The sequence below is a fragment of the Leptopilina boulardi genome, unplaced genomic scaffold, assembly GCF_019393585.1.
Source record: "Leptopilina boulardi isolate dan_hultmark-lab unplaced genomic scaffold, ZJU_Lbou_2.1 LbouV2_163, whole genome shotgun sequence".
Taxonomy (NCBI): Eukaryota; Metazoa; Arthropoda; class Insecta; order Hymenoptera; family Figitidae; genus Leptopilina; species Leptopilina boulardi.
In genome coordinates this window covers 226,293-235,790 of record NW_026137711.1, presented here as the reverse complement: position 1 = coordinate 235,790, position 9,498 = coordinate 226,293, and positions in this window count along the sequence as shown.

Here is a 9,498-nt window from a genome sequence, read left to right as displayed (position 1 = left end):
TCTCTGGCTGGTCTGCTGGCTTGGGGACTGCTCTAGGGCGGTTCTACTTGCAAGGAGGATCTCGCCGGACATAAGGAGAAAACTCTTGAAACGTCCGGCAGAGTGAATCTGCAGATCAGGGGCATTGGTCTATGCCACAGAGCGCGTCCATAGGTTGCGGATAATGGAACGCACCCCTAAGGGGGTAGCTGCATTGCAGGCGCGAAAAAAGAACCAAGTTTACGTGTGATCCGTGAGAATCGGATACTGTGAATAAGCGCAAAATCCTTGACGTACTCTCACTTTAATAGTGAGCAAGGATAAAGTAAAGCCTTGAATCTTGCCCAAAGGTCGACGTGTTGTCAAACTGAAGAATTCACATAGACATAATGGTAATGGCAAGATTGTAGATGTGCTTACGATGATGATGAACGTATGTGATTGACGCTATCTTGCTTTATCAAGCGAGATAGCTGATTGTAATAAACATAAAAGAAAGCAGAGCAAGGTAACCTTCGTTACGTTTTTTCTTCGCAAAAAGCCGTCTCTACACAAAGGCTAATACTTTTGAACGTACTGCACTACCTAGACACTTCCCGTCCTCTGGATATTTAAAATATATCCTACTTGACCGTTACCAAGGATGCGGCGGAGTTCGAGTCTCTTAGACTCGGACTGTGACGCCCACTGGTTGTATTTGCAATAACGAAAATACAAGGTACTAAGTACCACAAATAAGATGAAGCTGTTGGCTTGCCTAGTCCTGGCTCCGCCCAATACTCAACATATTTTCCACCGTGAGGATAATATAAAGAGGATCGTAATGGCAGAAAGGCGTTAAACGTCGAGGAGGGAATTCCCCTCCGTGGGCCGAGGGGTCCGTTGCCCCCCTGCGAAGGTCGAGGCGTTCTAACTTGTCGCAGACCGCTAAAATGGGACGACGCATGAAGACGATTAAATCTAATGTTTGAACGAGACTCGATGAGCAAGTGTACTTAGATACATCACTCGGAGAGTGGCATATCTTAACAGTGGGTTGATCAGTTTGACCTACTTGATCCCTCGAAGAACGATTTTACGACCGTCCAACGGCGTAAAGGTGCGGCGCGCAGCGGGAGTTCGCCAAAGAAGATCAAGCTGGGTCCTTCACTCGCAAACCCCACGAGTGAAGAAGTGAGAAAGGTATTCACCACCTCCTTTAATCCCAGAATGGAGGGCATCCAGGTGTGCGGACTACGCAGAATGGGGGCCTCCGGCTACATTGTGGAAACCACAAATGTAGCGGAAGCCGAGAAAGTTCTCCGTGGCGCCGCACTTCTGAATGCCGGCGTAACGGCGTCCCTCTGGGAAAAGCGGAACCCTGATGTAATGGTCCGGGGCGTCGCCTCCAGCATGGAAGATGGGGATCTAATCGAGGCCATCTTCGCCCTCAACCGGGACCTCCTTCAGTCCCCATTCTTGGAGGAATTTAAAACGAACTTCACCCCACGCTACAAGGTGGGGCCTAAAGTAGGCGACACGGTATCTCCCTCTCTGCAAGGTCGGCAGAGTAAACGTCGGCTGGAGTCGGTGTTCCGTACACAACCACGCGCAAGCGATGCGATGCTATCGCTGCCTTGGCTTTGGACACATCCAAAAACACTGCGTCGACAAGGAGGACACGTGCGGTCATTGTGCAGAAAAGGGACACCGTGCTGTGCTTTGTCCTATTAAGAAAAGCGGAGCTCCCCCTGTATGCGTCAACTGCAAGAAGGATGGCCGACAAAGCCACCATGATCCGATGGGCAGTGACTGTCCACGTGCAAAAATAGCGCGCGACAGGCTGGTCAGCAGCACCAAGTCACTGACCGACAATGGACAATAAAACCAACAGACGGACCAGAACGGCACCTCACCCCTCACGCCAATTCTCTCCATTGCGGATACTACAGCTCAATATGGGCAACAGCACGCTGGTATCGCCCCAATTGAGCGGCATTATCCGCCGCGAAGGCATCGACTTGGCGCTGGTACAGGAACCATACTCCACCAGGGATGGAAATCTTGCAGGGATAGGATGCATCATTAAACAAACGACAATACACAGCTGCAATTCACCGAGAAGTGCTGTTCTGGCATACAACCCCAGGACAACATTTACTCAACTCGGCCACCTGAGTAACCAGCAAGTATCATGGGTCGAAGTTCACAGCCCCACTGTGAGCTTCTACGCAATCAGTGCCTACTTTCAATACTCGGATCCCACCTCGAAGCATCTGGAGTACCTCGCGAGTATACTACAAAGAATGAGAGGAAAGAACGTGCTAATCTGTGCTCACGTCAATGCTAAGTCGACCCTCTGGGGATCCCTTGCCACTTGTGACAGGGGTGAACTAGTGGAGGACTTCATTGCCGTCCACGGATTACACGTTCTGAATCAAGGCGACGGGCCAACCTTCCAGAGCTCGAGAGGGGCTTCGAGTACACAGCCACACAAAAAAAAAAAGTACCCGGGCCGGGGAATGAGACCACCATTTCTTGATGTATTTTGATGCGCTGAACACGAATCTGAAGTCCGTTTAGCTCCATCACGTCAGGATTTTGACATAACCTCAAAAAACATAGCTGATTTTAAATGACAGGAGAAATTTTTTAAATAATGGCAGATTTGCTTGAATCTTGTTACTCGGGGGTTTTTGGGGTCGCTGATTACGAATTTAACGTCAGATTTATAAAATTCAAAATGGCGGATCCAATATGGCGGACGAATTTTTAAAAAGTAGTTGGATTTTTACGAAAATTGGTATCTAGGGGTTTTGGGAGTCGCTGATTACAAATTTATCGTCAGATTATTCAAATTCAAAATGGCGGATCCAATATGGCGGACAAATTTTTAAAAAGTAGTTGGATTTTTACAAAAATTGGTATCATGGGGTTTTTTTGGAGTCGCTGATTACGAATTTAACGTCAGATTATTCAAATGTAAAATGGCAGATATAGTACGGTGGTCAAATATCTTTATGTTTCTACATGTTTCTGCATCGAGGGCACCTCCACGTGGTGACGGTGGGCAACGGAGTTTGTCATTTTACATTTTACATTTGAATAATCTGACGTTAAATTCGTAATCAGCGACTCCAAAAAAACCCCATGATACCAATTTTTGTAAAAATCCAACTACTTTTTAAAAATTTGTCCGCCATTTTGAATTTGAATAATCTGACGATAAATTTGTAATCAGCGACTCCCAAAACCCCTAGATACCAATTTTCGTAAAAATCCAACTACTTTTTAAAAATTCGTCCGCCATATTGGATCCGCCATTTTGAATTTTATAAATCTGACGTTAAATTCGTAATCAGCGACCCCAAAAACCGGACAAGGACGGGACAGGTGGGTCAACGTCCTGTGAGGTATAACTTTGAGAAAATGAAGAAAGACGTCTTTCAGCAAACCATAACGGATGAGCTGCAACGCGTATATGATTTTCAACTTTGCACCCCACAGGACGTAAACGACTTCACCGTAGAGTTAACAAAAGCCCTCCACAACAGTTGCAAAGCACCCATGCCCCTAACGCGATGGCGCAGCAGATCACATCCCTGTTGGAAAGAAAACCTCACACTCATCACGCGTGATGTCCTTCGATGAAGGCGAATGTACCATCGGGAGGTCGATTCTGAGCGAAGAGTGGAGAAGCGAGAAGCGTACATTCGGATGAAGGCCAGACGCGCAAACCGACAAACGTGAAGTGAATTTGTCACAGATGTCGGCAACCGCGCACGGTGTGTTTTTTTCGATTTAAATGAAAGGAAAATGTACCTCAAATTTTCTTGCAAATTACATTAAAGTATGAAATTATCAATACTTCTAGGAATGCCACAAAGACTTAATTTATCATTCGACACGTCGCACCATATGCATGGATGAGTACTAGAGTGACTCATTAATCCCGTAATAATATTTGCTAATTTAAGATCAGTTGCAACAGTGCCGAGAAGATCATTTATTTTCAAAACTGTCCAAATGAGATTAACGTTTGTAAAATTCTCTTGAACCTGAGGCGCAGCACATAATATAAAAACTTTTTCCACTCCAGAAGATTTGAATTCCTTTGCAGATTTTTTCAACTTTATTTGTTTCGATTCATCTTTAATCTGTAATGAGACTCATATTTTTAAGAATCCTCCCCCTCCATCGATACCAAATTTAAAATGTAATGAATCAGCCTTTTGTTCGCGCTCTTCGCATACGTATTTTAAAAAAGCCTTTGTATCTTTACAAATTATAACTTGCTCTGGTACTTGACTCATATTCTTAGCTTTTTGATTTACAAAAGGAAAATTGCGTTCTTCAAAAAATGAGTCCAATTTGTGATTTCTTTCGAAAACTCTCTTTCTTAAATTTGGTTCAATAATTCGATTATTATTTAATCCACTACGAACTGCTTTTGCTATCTTGTAGATCGTATTATTACTGCAATTTAAATCACTCTGTAAATTGTATAACGCATCAGTAGAAAATTTTGAAGTTTTCTTCTTTTTTGGCCGAACATCTACAATTATTAAATTATAATGATAATTTTCCTTCCCAATTATATATTAGACTGTGAAAATTTTGATCCACGGAAGGTATTTTAAATAACACAAGTTTTACTAATGTAGTATATAAATTTAAATGTAAAAAATGTCCAGCCTGTTACATAGGTGAAACGAAACGTACATTGCAAACACGCATTGATGAACATAAAAAGATTGATAATTCTAAAAAAACTGTAGTGAATGAACATCAATCTGAACCAGGTCATGAATTTGATTGGTCTAATACTGTTATTCTCGATCGAGAACCAGATTTCAAAAAACGCTGTTTTTCTGAAATGTTACATATAAAAAATAACAAAAATACTATTAATAGAAAAAATGATATTTTATACTTAAACAAAATTTACTTTCCTATAATCGAAAGATTAGATTCATGACTTGTCTTCACTTTCATTTGTCGCATTGTTTATATTTGAGTTCATTCACCCTGTCATCGTCACTATTCGCATCAAACTTATAATATTTATTGTTAGTTTCGAAAATTCGCTTGCCATGTTAAGACACAAAATTTTATATTCATTTGACTAATTACAAAAAATGTAATTTTAATTTTATACTTGGTAATTGACTTATTTATTTATTTAATTTATTGTGAATACTGTGTTTTTTGTGTATCTTAGTTGTTTTTTTATTTTTTATTTTTATTTTAATTGGTGTATAAATTTCTTTATCAGCCTGAAGAGGATGACAAAACCATGTCATCGAAACGTTGCTTAGCAATAAATTAAAAAATGACATAAAACTTGTGTTATTTAAAATACCTTCCGTGGATCAAAATTTTCACAGTCTAATCTACAATTATTGGTTTGCCACGAGATTGTGATAATACAACCATATTTTTATCTTCTGTGTTCTTTTCGTTGCCAGTCTTTGTCTAACTCATAACTTCTTTTAATAACTTCTTTCTTTTTAATTAACTGTTTTTTCTGTTTTATACTACAATGACCATTGATTTTCTCTCTGACATTGGCGATTAAAACACTGGGAGTACACCTATGTCCTCGACGTAAATTAGTTAGGCATTTTTCACATTTTTTATTATTCTTCGTAGATTCTACTTTTTTAAAAACATTGTTAGTTTGAAAATTCGAAACAGTTGGTGTTCTAACTAATTCACATAAACGACATTGACATTTTTCAATTACAGAATGTCGAGTATTTTTTTGCAGCTGCATAAATTTACTGTAATCAGGTAACTTTAATTTATTGTTTTCTCTATTATCTTGAGATGAACGATACACTTTTAATTTGCAACAAGCACACACGACAGCAGGTAGTCTTTCATCATTTGGATTGAAATCACTGCACAAATTCAAAATTTTTGTTTTTATTGCTCCCTTCACTTCAATAAGCACTTGAGAAATTATGTATACTTTTGGAACAGATGAATGCTCTTTTAAAATACTAAAAAGATATATTTACTGCGTTAGATTAAAGTAACCGGGGGTCAGCAGCGCACTGTTTACCTTCCGTGCGCACCAAAACAATATACATTGTGTGTAAAGTAAACATCACATTGTGTAATGCTTTAAAATACTAGTGTTATTATTATATTATAATTATTGTTATATATTTCGAAGAAGTACAAAGATATATAAAATTCATAAAGATAATAATTTTAAAGAATTTTTAAGTGCTGTTTGTAAATGTAAATGTTTTTGTATTTTTACAATTGTCAATATTTTTAAAATTCATTAATGAATTTTTATCGGTTGAACACATTATTACATGTTATTAAATGTGAAAAATGTTAATAATTATCGTCATTGTTAAACATTTTAATTGTATTACAGGTCAATTGCATACATATTTCGAAATGAATCGCATAAATCGAAAGTTTTTCGTTTTTTTCATTTTTCTCAAAAAGCGCTCGACGGATTTCTTTAATTTGGGTCTTAAAATTCATAGAATTTCATACTTTAATGTAATTTGCAAGAAAATTTGAGGTACATTTTCCTTCCAATTAAATCGAAAAAAACACACCGTGTGGGACGAGTATAGCAAACTGTCTCCCCGAAAGGGCACTCGTCTTCTTAGTTGCCATGGAGAGAGTAAATATTACCTATTTGCTTTCTCTTGGCAACAATTTTTCCAATCCAAAGTTCTCTTAAAGAGAGATTTCGATCTCTCTTAAGTAGTTTCGCTTAGAAGTAGACCAGATGTTCCCCAAACGGGGAAGAGACATGTACACCGAAAGGTGCCAGAAGGTCTCTGTCTGGTTCTTGTTGGCCACGACACATTCGCAGAATCTTGTCCCTATGTACTAACTCCGCTATGCCGGTACAAGCCCGGGACCTCACCTTGTAGTTCGGGGGGGGGGGGTTGAGGAGGGATAGAGGGTAGCTCTGAACCTACCTTAGTAGCGTAGTCTAGTCGTTCTACCATATATTTGCATATTATTGAAAAGCAATGCGCAGGAAATGAAATAGTCAATACGTGGAAAAGCGTTTGACAGAGTTAGGCGAGGGGTGTTGCTGTTGCTGCAACACCCCTTTTTCTACGTAAAAATTTTGAAGCAATGCGCATGAAATAGGCGATATGAACAACCTACGAATACCTCTACTGGATTTGAAGAATGGGCAGAATGAGGGTACCGGATAGTTGATGGTGCCGGAACCTTTCTGAAAATAGGGAGGAAGTGTATGAGAGAATACAGCGGAGAAACTGGGTGGCACACCAGGCCGCCATATAGTGCACAGGCCCGGGTGGTTAAAACCAAAACTAGCTGGCTGCCTGATCTTGTGGCGCATAATACCGACGGACTTAATAGTGACGTGTGGTGCACGTGCTCAGTGCCGGTCTTAGGGGGGCGCAAGGTCGGGCGCCGCCCAAGGGCGCCTAGTAATTTGGAGCGCCCAAAAAAGTTGCTTATATGTATATTTTGACTTAAATAAATTTTTTTCAATAACTTAAAAATAACTTTCCGAAATTTTAATTTAAATATTTTAGGATTATTAAAAATATATATCTTATTTCTTATATAAAAAAGCAATATCGTCTATTGTGAACTCAACCTGACAATAAGTAACTAAGGGTGCGGTCACAGCATTGAAATAGTTCGATATATCGAACTTTTGCAGAACATGATCGGTTGGATCTAATAGTAAGATAAGTATTCCGTTAGATCCAACGAATCAAGTTATGCAAAAGTTCGATATATCGAACTATTTTAAATGCTGTGACCGCACCCTAGCGTTAGTCCCAGAGTTGCACACAGACACGTTATTGCCCAACGCTGATATGAAATATATTACGCACCCATCCCTGATTATTTATCAATAGGTAGCAAATAATAGATTCAAGTATTTTCAGTGATATAAACATCACAATTATTGCTTTTTATGAATTTCTGGTTAATTTGTTGAATTAAATAACTAAACCAAGGAAAGTTTTAAAGTGAAACAAATGCACATGCTGATAAAAAATTGTATTCAAAAAGTTAAGAAGGAAATAAGAATGAACATAAAGTTTCTAACCTATAAATTCCAGTTCCCTAACTGAAATTATTCACTGGTAAGATCTTTATCGAGAAAATGTATATTTATGTTTGTGTTTTGTCTTTGTTGTAAAACTTTTTATTTTGTTTATGCTTAATATTTGTAAAAAAAACAATTATGCATGATATGCAATTATATATTTAAATCTTAGTATTATTCGTGTTTTATATTTATTTACATATATTACACGGAGAGAAAAATTAGGTGATAACTGCTTTGTTTCAAGTCGTTGGTCCAATTTTATTAAACAAGGCATTTGTAACTGGAGAGCACGGTAGATTTGACTTGGCTATCAAGTTAGGGCTATAATGTTCTCAAATAATACCGACAGACGGTTTGACCAATCAGCTTTGCTTGGCAGCGTGGCGCTATTCACACACGCATATTAATAGAATATTATATTTATTAATTTTTTCTAGGTTAGGTTTGATTTTTAAAAAAATTTCAAAAATTAACATTTTTTTGATGATTTAAAGGAAATAATAAGGTCCACAATATAGTTTTTAAGCAATTCTGAATCCAAAGGTTTTTCAAATTAACTGAAAAATTATGTAAAAATAAAAAGAAACACTTTTTGAAGTTATGTTGTGTGTTGAATTTTCAGTTTTAGACACTTTTCTCGTTATACATATAATAAAAAGTTAGGACATTGCGTAGTCGTATTTCAACATTTAAAGCGTATATTAATTATTCACTTTAAAAAAAAGTTCTAAATTAGAGCTGATTTCGGTATTAAAATCGAACCAAATTACGGTTTAGTACAAAAATTGGTACTAAATTAGTACCTTTCTTTTTACAGTGTTTTTTACATTACTTTTGTGAACGCATTCATTAATAAGTATTTAATTATTTTGTCAGCAAACCATAACACACTTCGAATACGATAAATGACAAATTTGTAAGTTTCGAAGTGCAAAATTTTTATTTAAATATTTTACAAATAAATAAATTGGCATAATTTTTTTCTTGAATTCGCTATTGAAATTAACATATTGATATTACTTGTTACACGAATAACCTCAACTGTTTAAATGAATGGAAATATCACTTTTTAATGGCACATTAATACTATTTGGGACCGCACTGTCAAAACTACCGTGCGACCAATTTTGCTTTAACTGTAGGCATCGTTACTTGAGTCACTCAAGTAGTTTTAACTTAAGTCTCCAGTCCACACAACCTAATTTTTCTCTCCGTGTATATTAACAGAAATATTTCACACTGTCATACTGGTATAAAAACTCCTCAATAGCAAAAAAAATTGAGTTGAAAGAAATGAGGAATTATTTTGTTGTTCAAAGGGTCGAGTCGGCCACTCTAGAAATAGTTCCCAGATAACACAACATATTCCTGGAATCTTCCAAGAATATTCCGTTGGAATATTCGGCATATTCCACTGGAAGTTGCTTGGAAGATCCCGGGAATATAGTAAATGTCCACCT